The sequence below is a fragment of the Myxine glutinosa genome, chromosome 1, assembly GCF_964187855.1.
Source record: "Myxine glutinosa chromosome 1, kmMyxGlut1.1, whole genome shotgun sequence".
Classification (NCBI taxonomy): domain Eukaryota; kingdom Metazoa; phylum Chordata; class Myxini; order Myxiniformes; family Myxinidae; genus Myxine; species Myxine glutinosa.
In genome coordinates this window covers 213,164,574-213,177,073 of record NC_136261.1, presented here as the reverse complement: position 1 = coordinate 213,177,073, position 12,500 = coordinate 213,164,574, and the positions used below count along the sequence as shown (strand labels likewise).

The 12,500-nt window shown below is 47.3% G+C and overlaps 1 protein-coding gene across 1 annotated transcript in view; it reads left to right on the top strand.

The window, feature by feature from the left end:
- The window catches only part of LOC137433809 (catenin delta-2), a 145,659-nt gene that overhangs the window by 15,009 nt on the left and 118,150 nt on the right, over positions 1 to 12,500 (top strand). The window lies entirely within an intron of this gene.

The following is a 12,500-nucleotide window of genomic DNA, read 5'->3' as shown; positions in this document are numbered from 1 at the left end:
ATTGAATGGTAGTAAACTTGGCATCTTTCCTAAGATTAGTTTGAAGAAGAAAGCTGAAAATCATGCGCTTGTACTTTTTAACTTGTTGAAACATTTTGGATTGTAATTGTTTAGTTCGGTCATGAACTCGAAGCGAGAGCTTTTGTTCACTGCATACTTCCCAATTGGATTTTTTTTTTTTTACAACAAGCTGTTCATGGTGAACATTTATTTTTCTTTTACCATGGTTTTGTTGTTGCTCTGCAATTAGCCTTTGCTCTTTGTATTCCATTTGTTTTTGTGCCATTATCATATCTTTAAATGCTTTCAAATGTCACTGGATATGCTTTCATCCTTTAAATCGTTTTCATCCATTTTTGTGTAATCCCAATTATCTTCTTTTCCTTTTTTTTTTTTTTCTTTCGTAACTACCTTTCTTTGGTTGCCTATTTAAATGGTATTCTGAGCTATTGCTAAAGCATTTCATCTTCCTTAAACATCAATAAAACGGCCATAATGTTTCCCAGGATGAATCTAATATTTTGTTAAGGACAATTGTCACTTTTAAATATTTTAAAGATTTGCTTGCACTTTGATTGATGATGTTGTTTGTGGTAAAACAATGAATCTAGGTAAAGTGTAATCTGGGACCATTATGATGACGATGCCAAGAAAATTGGACCTTGCGAAAAAACATTTTGGCCTATGTAACCTGTGCCCTATCATCTAAAAATTGCACATGAGAATTTTAAAATGCACACAAATTTGCAAGCAAGTCATTCCTTCTCTGTAATAAACAGAACAAAATTCAAATTAAAGTTAGGAAAATTGGTTAAACCGATATGCAAATATTACCCATTAAAATCCTAAAATCCTAATTTGGAGGATGGGGTAGCTTCATTTTTGTGATTAAACCACAATTACATTTATTCAAGTTTTGTCACAGAATAGTAACAGATTGGAGGAAAGCTTGGAATAGCACAATATGTAGGAAGATGGAGTATTGGAGCAAGAATTGGTTTAGTAACAGGTCTTGCATGCAATTGATGTTCTTACACAGATGAAAAATGGAACTAGATATTGTTACGTGGTCCCCCCGGTAACTACCTGGTCTTGGTGACCCCCCCGGACCGTGGGAGGACCCCGCCAGAAAGATCTCTGATTTATACGCTTTCGTAGCGCAATCAATATGAAAGACACAATAATTCAAGTCAATAAGAAACCCCACACCAAGGATCCGGATTACTCAATAATATATTCCCCAATCAATCAACAACCATCAACAATCAATCACCAATATTACTAAGATGGCCATCTCATATATTTCCCCCCCTTTCCCCACTCACGACCCCTCAATGGTCACTGTCCCTCACAATGTCTCTGGGCCCCTCCAGACCAAGGTGAAGGTCGACTTCTCCGCACACGGGCGGTTGAACGAACCCCTGGCTGACGTGTTCCAAACGTGCACGTCGCGTACCGGGAACAGCTGCTGCAGCACACTTCCTTGCAAAGCAAAGCGGGCAAAGCAAAGCGCGCGAGGCCCAAGGTGCGACCCGTACGTGTCCTTGTAGACGTTGAGGCGAACTGTGCCGGACGCTTGGTTCCGTGCACGAACCCACGGCAACTTGACGTGTAATCGGTAATTACCCCGCGCAGGTAACTCCTTTCACCAGACGGGCTTTCAAACGCAGCGTCCCCCCACGCTGCTCAATATTGACACCCCTCGCGTCGGAGCTGGGCGATGACAAGAAGATGGCCGCTTCTCCCGGACCTTGTCTTTTTCTTTTTCTTCTGGTTCACCATCCCGTTTCCGGTCTCCTGTTATCCAGAGCGCCTCTAACCATTTAACCACAACAACCTTTAAGAGAATAAACATTAATAAGCAATGACCTGAATAGTAATTCACATAAATTCACATAAATCCGTAACAATATGCACATGATAAATGAAGAGAAGATTGATTGATATAAATGCTCGAGAAAAGAAGCTAGATCCGAGTGCATGTATATAAGCTACTTCCTTATTTACGATTTCAAGGATGAAAGCATGTGCAGTGACATCATTAATGAGGAAGTAGCGAACATACATGCCTTCCGATCTAGCTTCTTGTCTCGAGCAGTTATATTGCTCAATCATCTGTCATGTGTGTATATCCAATTCTATTTTTCACCTGTGAAGGAACATTAATTGCTAATATAGTTCTCAGTGCTTTGTTAGGTGTTTGCCAATCAAATTTGCTTTCAACAGAATAATATTTTAGTTTGTCATACTATTTTCTATTTTGGTAGATTAAATAAAATGTAGACTGCTCCAGGAATGCAGCTGTCAGGGATATTCTTTCGACTTTTATTGAAATTACAGAATTTAATCTAGCTGAGAAAACATCTGATGTATGAAGTTACTTGTGGCATTCAAAAAGTTGTATGTACAAGATATTAACTGAAGGAAGGCCAAAAAGAAATTAATACAGCCTATATACATTTTTTACATGCTCTATTAATTTATATATACATACAGACTTGGCATTTAATATGGAATATTTTTTTTGTGGGGGTGAACTTACTTTTCAAGATGTCTTAGAACCAAAAGTTCATCGGAATTATGTTGAAATTATTCTAGATTTTGTTAGTGTGACCATTAAAAGAAACAAAAACCACATTTGACATTTCGAAACAAACAAATTGATCCTTGAAAGTGATGTAAACTGATATCAAACTAAATTCATGGACAGTACTGTGTTAAACTTCTGTACGTTTTCCAGAAGTATCTCTTTATTTTGCACATTAGCCAAATTTTATTTTTAACAAAAACAAAAGTTAAATTACGACTGGGATTACGGACAGTAAAATTACAGTTCAGTCCTTCGTGTAACCCCACGAGCATTCAGGAGAGCACGTACACGTCGAGGCATGCTGTTCACGAGATTTGCCAAGGTTTGGACAGGAATCGCTTGCCATGCAGTGACAATAGTCTGCTGCAATTCACGCACAGAGGTCGGCTGCTGGTCCAAGTTGTCGATTTGACGTGTTAATTCTGCCCACAAGTTCTCTATCTGATTCATATCCAGGGACATGGCAGGCCACTCCATATGCTCGACACCACGGTCAGCAAGAAAGTGTTGGATCATGCGAGCACGATGAGGCCGTGCATTGTCATCTTGGAAGACAAAGTTTTCTCGAAAGGCTGCACGAGCAAATGTAAGCAATGTTTCTTCCAGAATGACCCTGTACTTGAACTGGTTCCGGTTTCCATTCAGAACAACCAGGTCAGTTTTGCCCCTTGCATGAAAAGCAGCCCAAACGGTCACCCCACCACCTCCAGCTTGGACTCTTGGCACTATACAATCTTTGTTGTAGGCTTCATGCACTTGTCTGCGCACTCGGACGTGGCCATCTTGACGATAGACCAGAAATCTAGACTCGTCACTGAAGACCACGTGATTCCAGTGTCCTGGCTGCCATTGACGGTGCTCTCTGGCCCACTGCAATCGGCGCTGGCGGTGTTGTCTGGTCAGGCGTGGCTTTCTCAGGGGACGCCTGGCACGATAGCCTGCTTGAACCAGTCGTTGGTTGACTAGCCTTCTGTATACAGGCACATTTGTCAGTTGTTGCCATTCAGCCCGAAGCCGATTAGCTGACTTGGTACGGCCATTGTGGACTAACTGGTGCAGCTGGCGATCATCCCTCCTTGTGGTTCTGCGGGGACGTCCTGGCCTCGGTATTGGAGTAGGGACACCCCTCTGAGCATTTCGTTTCAGGATCTTTGACACCTGACCTTGAGTGATGCCATACTGCCGAGCAATAGCACGCTGTTTCATGTCGTAATTTCGTAAAGCCACCACTCCATGACAAACAGCATTGTCGAGTTGACGGACCATTTCCAGAGGAAGCGGCAATAACTTTTGGAGATGTGCTGCAGTTGTTTTCCACTAATACAGAATGCAACAACCCTTGTGTACCCGACTGTGAAGCCAATCATCAAATGCACCTGTCCGTACATTTTGCCATGCCACCTGTGATATAATCCTGTTGTTGACTTCTTGCTGCGATAGACAATTATCAGTGACATGGTTCTTTTAACAAATAAATCACCAAAGTGTAAAAGAAACTCATCAGATTGATATAGTGAGGTAAGAAAGTAAACCCAAGTCAAGAAAAAAAAAATATTCCATATTAAATGCCAAGTCTGTGTGTGTGTGTGTGTGTGTGTGTGTGTGTGTGTGTGTGTGTGTGTGTGTGTGTGTGTGTGTGTGTGTGTGTATGTTTGTGGATGTATATATATATATATATTTATATATATATATATACACACACACACATACATATATATATATATATTGTTGCGAATATGGAATTTGGCCTCCGTATCCGCTTGTAAATATTCCCCTATTTCCCCAATACTCCCCAACTATCCCCAATCCCCCATTCCCTAGTCCCATTGTCTGTAAACAACACTCTGTAGAACCGACCTTCCCCTTTTTCCCCCATTAAATGTCGTGCCCAGGTCCACCGCATCTCACGTAGACAACTTTCGGACATCTTGCTAGTTATTCTTAGTCTATGTCAGTTAAGGACTCCTTTCCATTAATTCTGACTCTTCGTTGCACCAGAATGTGATTATATGGCACCAGTAGTGAGTTTAGGACCTTCCCATACCTCCTTCCATCTTCTTCCCCAAACAACAACAACAACAACAACTACAGCTACAACAACAACTACAACCACGGCGCGCGGGGGGGGGGGGTGTGCGTCCTCCCACCAGCTCGGTTAGCCGCCATGACCATGCGCTCCACGGGGTTACCACGAAGGGGCTCCCTGTCAGCCCCTCGTCAAGGGCGGAGCCGGTAACCCCCCCGCATGCACCCAATGAGAAGCAACGAGCCGATTCCATCTGGGGCGGAGCTAACGAGCCGAGGGCGTGTCACTCCCCGCCGGATATACGCAGCGACTTACCGGATGTGAGGTCAGATGCGCCCCCAGCTTGAGACGACAAGACGCCACCTCGAGCGCTGTGAAACCTCCCGCATCTCTGGACCGGACCGGGTCGATTCTGCCCTGAGCCCAGGTGCACCTGGAGCCATCGCTACCCGCCTTTCCTTGCCATCAATCCCCGTGTGAGTCAGCCTTGTCCCGTTTATCTGTCGTCTGTTGGGGTTAATATAAGTGTGTCTAAGTGCCTGTCTTTCTATGATGTCCCTCTTGTAGTTGTAATCTAACCTTCCGAACGAATATAACCTCCTCCGGAGGTCTTGAGAACCGTATCCCTGGTGTCGTGTCATTTTAATCCCAGCCGTGTGTCTTTTCCTTCATTGACCTAGCGTAGCGCGATTAGTCAACGTTCGGGTATAATCGGGTAACCTGTGCAGACGTGGTCATACCAAACCGCTCGGTAAATAACATCTAAGCCGTGTCGGTAACAATTGGTGTCAAGGAGTGGAATTCGGACCCGGGACTAAATTTATTAGGCCCAAATTTGTAGTAGAATCAATTCGGAGCGCGTTTCCCGCGCGAAATTATAACGGCGAAATTTGAATTTGTTATACGAAAATAAAAACCCGAATTTTGAAAGTCACGCTATGGCAGACCAAGACAGCTGGGGTCCGGTAGTGGAGAGTGAGGCAGGGTCGGTCCAGGACCAAATTGAGGGACGCGAGGAGAGCGAAGCAGTGAGGGCGGCAGGGTCGCAAAATAGCGTTGTCACGCACGAGGTGGCCACGGCGTCCACGCCCGCGGCAGCGCCCCTGGTGGATTCGAACCTTTTCCTCCTGCAAATGAGGGCCCTTATGGAACAAATGGTGGGAATGAGGGCTGATAGTGAGCGGTTGGGAAACCAAATGGGGGTAATGGGGAACCGGATGGATGCTCGGAGTGAGCAATTGAGGGTAATGGGAAACCAAATGGGGGTAATGAGGGACGAAGCGAGGGGTACCGGTGAGAAGTTAGACAATAATTTTAAGGAGTTAGACAAGAAATTTGGGAAGTTAGACAATAATTTTGAGGGGTTAGACAATAATTTTAAGGAGTTAGACAAGAAATTTGGGAAGTTAGACAATAATTTTGAGGGGTTAGACAACGGGATAAAAGAGGTGAGAAATGGGTTAATAGGGTTAGAAAACAGTATGGAAGGCAAATTGAGGGACATGAGGGACCAAGCGGAAAGGGAAGTTAACCAAATGGGGCAGCAGATAGAGGGGGTCAGAATGGGGGTAGAAACCAAACTGGATGCTCACAGGGAGGAAATGGAGCAGATGAGGGGGGCATCTGGGCAGGAGATGCAAGTGATGGGAGAGGAGATCAGAGGAGGAGTGAGTGAGGAGGTCGGAGGAGTGCGCGAGGAGGTGAGGCACTGTAAGGAGCACATGGAGAAGGAGGTGAGAAAGGGGACTGTAAAGTTACAAGGGGGCATAGAGGACCTGACGCAGGAGGTGGAGCAGCTGACGGTGGGACAGACGGAGTTAGTGGAGCAGGTTCAAAGGAACACTGCGGTATTAGGAGGTTTAAAGGCGACACAGAAAGAACTAAAAGATGACTTGGTAGCGACGAAGAGGGAATGTCAGATGGTACGTGAGGGACTGACAACGAGGCTGGACGAGGTGATAGAGGTAATGGAGACGAAGGACCGGCAAGTGAGGACGCACATGGAAACGGTCAAGGTAGCCTTGGAGGACGAGCTTGAGGAGACGTACCGGGGAATAAAAGAGGTGAGGCAGAAATTAGAAGAAGTGGAAGAAGGGGTGAGCGAAATTAAGAAGCGACGGAGAGGGGATAACAAAGAGATAAAAGAGGAGATAAAAGAATTGGTCCAAAGTCTGTGTTTGGATCGTGATGATGTGCTCATTAACCGGATGAGGGATTCGCAGGTGATGGAGGAGAAGCGAAGAGGAAGAGGACCCGGTGTAAGTGGTGACCAATATGGTCGTGTGTATGATGCGCCAGGTGATTTAAGAAGCTTGGGGGTCGAGATGGACCCGGGTGTTCGTGAGAGGCCGTGGGTGAAGTGTGCGAGAGGTCTGGTGTGCGAAAAAGGAGGTGTGCGAGAAAGTCCGACTCTGGGGTGTGTGAGGAAAAAGTGCGTGCCAAGGAGTGAGGGTGCTGGCGAGAATGAGTCGGTCGTAGCGCGTGTGCGAGGGAGCACATGGAAGCGCGGTGTGGTAAGTGTTACAGAGGGTGTGACGGGAGAGTGTGCGCAGGAGTGTGCGCGAGAAAGGTGTGTGACGGACAGGTGCATGAGGAAAGAGTGCGCTGTCAGAAGTAAGGAAGAGTGTCCACCTGTGGTGAGTGTTACAGAGGGTGTAACGGGAGAGTGTGCGCGAGAAAGGTGTGTAACGGACAGGTGCATGAGGAAAGAGTGCGCTGTCAAGAGTAAGGGTGAGTGCGCTGGCAAGAATGGAGGTGAGAGTAGTGAGAGTGACAAGGAGAGTGAGTTGGTTGTGACAGGTGAGCGAGGATGTACACCTGGGATGAAAGGATGCACACCTGGAATGGTAGAGCGTGAGTGGGAATGCACGCTGGAGTTGGTGGTGAGGCACATGGTTGGGTGTGCGAATGAGGGCACACCTGTGATTGTCACAGAGGAGGTGACCGAGGAGGGGGCGCGAAGCGGTGTATTGGTGAGGTGTGCGAGCAACGAATGTGTGCCACAGTGTTCGGTGGTCAGGTGTGTGACCAAGGCTGTGAGTGGAATGAGGGTACCTGGGTGTGTAAGGAAAGGTACGAGGAGCATGGGCACGGCTGTATGTGTGAGCAAGGAACGGGCTGCGGGGTGTAAGCGTCCAGGTGAAGCATCGACGTTAGACGGGGTAGAGTTTAGAACGACTTATAGCCGAATCGGGCCCTCGGTGCGTGCTGGGCCTCGCTTTGAACGGCCGCGTCCGTGCTCCACTAGGCGGAGCGGGCGGCCCGATAGAAAGAGTCGTCATGGCGACCACTTTTTGGTGAGACGTGCCGGCAGGTCGAGATCGGGCAATTGGATGGCTCCACGCCGAGGTGGTGCGTGGGATCTCGGCCCGGGTAAGCCCCCGTCCCTGCACCGAATGCGGGACGTGTCCAGCCACTGTCACCAAACAACCCGCATTCATGGCTTGGCTTTACGAAGCCGGGCTTTGGATAGGAATTGGCGCACCGAGAGGCAGTAGTGAGTAGACTGGGTGATGAGGTTAGTGTTTTGGACCCAAAATTAGAGAAAAACAAAATTTGATGATTGGCAAGGGATTGGCAGTAGTGATTGGCAGATGATTAGGATTGGCAAATTTTTGATTTGTTGAAATTTGATGTGCAAAATTGGTAGTGAGAGACCCCCGATGTGGTGGGATGGCATCCCTGCCACCCTTCCCATGTGTGGGGGCAAAGGAGCAATAGCTTATGGGGTGTATGGCAGTGAAAACTAGCCCGGGTGGGTTAGGTTATATTGATAGGGCCCTAGAAGATGACATTAGGTAACGTTAAGTTTAGTTAGTGACTGATACCTGTAGTGGGGACGCAGGTAGATTAGTGTGGATTATAATGACGAGGGAGCGCAATAGTTTAAAGGGACGACTGGGAAGCGCAAGTTTCAGAAGGGAGTAGTTAGCTGAGATGATGCCGTGTGTGTGAGAATGGAACAGGTGTGATTGCACAGGTGTGCAACTGGACAGGTGTGTGGAGCAGTGTGTGAGTAATGAGTGTTGTGGATCAGCGCGAATGCGCTTGGGGAGAGAAGGGTGCAGGTGGCACCAGGTGTGAGAGCACAGGTGTGCAAGTACAGGTGTGTGGAGAGAGTTGGAGTAAGTGGTACGGAGTGGTGTGCATGGTGCGAAGGTGTGGATGGGGGAAGAGTGGACCCCTTTCACGAGTACCCGGGGCGGGTAGTGTAAGTGTTAGGTAGAGGGTACAGGTAAATTGTGGTTGGATATTGGCATCTGTGGTGCGGTTGCAGAATGGTGTTGTGAATGGGTGCATTAGTGTTGTGGAAATGGCTGGGCGTGTAGCCTGTTAGTGTGTGTAGTTGGTTGGGCACTCCACCACTGTGAGGATGTCGGCCAGGTGAGGCCGCAGGTGGGCTCTGGGAGCCGGTAGTTGTGAGTGGGTGCCTGAGGATCCCGGGTGTGGATCGGGCAGCCCAGTGCCAGAGAGGGCACCGAGTGGGGAGAGCGCCAGAGGGCCTGCCCCAGTTAGTTAGGTTAGGGTGAGGAGCTAGGTAAGCTCGGGTGGCAACTGCAGTGGTGGAGGTGTGCAGGTGGGTAGACCCGCTGGGAGAGGTACACGTCGCAGCCCTGAAATTGTGCGAGGGCACCGAGAGATGAATCGGGGGAGTGAGACCCCAAATTGAAAAGCACCACAGTTTGGCCAATGGGAATTGGTTTTTAGAACCCATAGTGTAAGAGGGCCAATGGTTTGGCCGGAGAAGGACCCCGGGTAGTGTAAAGTTGTTAAAGTCATTTAGGAGATAGTTAGGATTGATGAACCTGTCGCACCATACGCAGCCACTTACCTGTGGTGATGATGATGACTCCACACCTGTGTTTTCTTTGTTTTGTGTTGCAGGAAGTATGAGATTGCTGTGGATTTGTGAGACGCATCACGACGTGGATGAGACATTGGGGTGATTCCATCTCTCCCTCCCTAGGAGGGACTGATGATGAATTGGTAATGGCAAATTTTGATGTTCAGTTGAAGATGGCAAATTTGATTGGTTAGGAGGGAGAGAAGACGAATTTGGTTTATGGGAGGAACGGGGAAGACAGTAGGGATGTTTGTTGATTTGTAAAGTAGATGTTTATGGGTAGTGTTGTGTTGTGTGGATACAGTAAGGGGTAAGGGAGGGGCCATGTAGGTTACCTGGTGGGGGGGGGGGCGTACGATAGGAACGTACCTGTCTCACCTGGTTCCCATGTGCCCCCAGTGTGCATCATCTTATATTGCGTGCACTTTTGCGCCCTTACCACCTTACTCACTTGTCTTCTTCTTTTGTCTCCCACCTCCGAGGATCTGGCTTTGGGGTAGAGAGAGAGGAGAGAGAGGTGATGGCTACGCAGTTGTGGGCCTGCACTTTCGCTGCTCGCTGCTTGGATCGATACACCATATGGACCGCAATGTTTGTGGCCACCCACAATGGACCGCAGCTCTTTTGTGGCCAAGCACCACCCGTGGATGGACCTATGGGTCAACGTGGCACCTATGCCATACAGGTGAACCACTTTTAGTTGACACCACTGAAGGCCACAATATAGAAATGGACGCGGTTGGCGCCTTTGTTTATTTTTTTGAAAGAGGCAAGAACACCAAGTGCACCACACGAAGGCAAGACCAGCGGCAGAACATCGGCCGGCTGTGACACCACCGGTGATTCATAAACACTTTATTGGTGCACCGGATGGTGCTGACTGTGTGAAGGGGTGGTGCTTTTGATGCTTGGAAGGGGTGCTCTGCACATTATTAAAGGCCGTAGGCCACAGAGCACTCGTGGGTTGGTGTATCGATGCTGGCATGCGTGCGCTCTCTATGCATAACATCTGCATGTGTCCCTCCAAAAACAGGTCCTGGATCGTAGTGTAAATATCAGCGTAGTCTTGTAAATAATGCTCCCTACCGGCTGTATGTTTAGTTTGAGGATTCTTTCCGGATTCGGTTATCCTGTGGGTGTGTTTCTGTGAGGAGAAGGGTGCAACGTCGCAGGGGGACATATTTACTCATTTGTGAATATCTGTAAAACTGTCGCACTCAGGGTAGAGTTAATAGTAGAGGGAACTACATTGCGTGCCACACTAAAGTAGGTAAAAATTTATCGGGTCGGGACGCCCCGAGGGTAGAGAAGGGTGCAATGTTGCGAATATGGAATTTGGCCTCCGTATCCGCTTGTAAATATTCCCCTATTTCCCCAATACTCCCCAACTATCCCCAATCCCCCATTCCCTAGTCCCATTGTCTGTAAACAACACTCTGTAGAACCGACCTTCCCCTTTTTCCCCCATTAAATGTCGTGCCCAGGTCCACCGCATCTCACGTAGACAACTTTCGGACATCTTGCTAGTTATTCTTAGTCTATGTCAGTTAAGGACTCCTTTCCATTAATTCTGACTCTTCGTTGCACCAGAATGTGATTATATGGCACCAGTAGTGAGTTTAGGACCTTCCCATACCTCCTTCCATCTTCTTCCCCAAACAACAACAACAACAACAACTACAGCTACAACAACAACTACAACCACGGCGCGCGGGGGGGGGTGTGCGTCCTCCCACCAGCTCGGTTAGCCGCCATGACCATGCGCTCCACGGGGTTACCATGAAGGGGCTCCCTGTCAGCCCCTCGTCAAGGGCGGAGCCGGTAACCCCCCCGCATGCACCCAATGAGAAGCAACGAGCCGATTCCATCTGGGGCGGAGCTAACGAGCCGAGGGCGTGTCACTCCCCGCCGGATATACGCAGCGACTTACCGGATGTGAGGTCAGATGCGCCCCCAGCTTGAGACGACAAGACGCCACCTCGAGCGCTGTGAAACCTCCCGCATCTCTGGACCGGACCGGGTCGATTCTGCCCTGAGCCCAGGTGCACCTGGAGCCATCGCTACCCGCCTTTCCTTGCCATCAATCCCCGTGTGAGTCAGCCTTGTCCCGTTTATCTGTCGTCTGTTGGGGTTAATATAAGTGTGTCTAAGTGCCTGTCTTTCTATGATGTCCCTCTTGTAGTTGTAATCTAACCTTCCGAACGAATATAACCTCCTCCGGAGGTCTTGAGAACCGTATCCCTGGTGTCGTGTCATTTTAATCCCAGCCGTGTGTCTTTTCCTTCATTGACCTAGCGTAGCGCGATTAGTCAACGTTCGGGTATAATCGGGTAACCTGTGCAGACGTGGTCATACCAAACCGCTCGGTAAATAACATCTAAGCCGCGTCTGTAACAATATATACATACATACAATCATACATACATACATACATACATATGTACATACATACATACATACATACATACATATGTACATATGTACATATGTACAGTCACGTGAAAAGGTAAGTACACCCCATGTAAAGTTATGACTTTTTCAACATATTTCCACATACAGATATTTGATCTTCATTTCAACAATATTGATCGATAAAGGTGATATAATATAACAAATATCATGAAACATTTACATTTTGTAGTCCATTGTATAATTTAAACAAACATAAATGCAAATTTCGCATGTGGAAAAAGTAAGTACACCCCATGACATGTTTTTTAAAATCTTTTTAACATATGTGGACATATCAATAATAATTGATCTTCATTTAAACAGTATTCTAAAGATATCTAATTGAACAAAAAACAATGAAGAATTGACTTTGCAATAATTTATTCAACAAAAAAATGTTGAACAGCATGCACAATTGCATGCATAGCTCGTTTCAAATCCCCCCACAACATCTCGATGGGATTTAGATCTGGGCTTTGACTTGGTCATTCCAGAAACCTCCATTTCTTTCTTTTCAGCCATTCCTTGATGGATTTACTGGTATGTTTAGGGTCATTGTCATGTTGCAAGGTCCACCTTCGGTTGAGCTT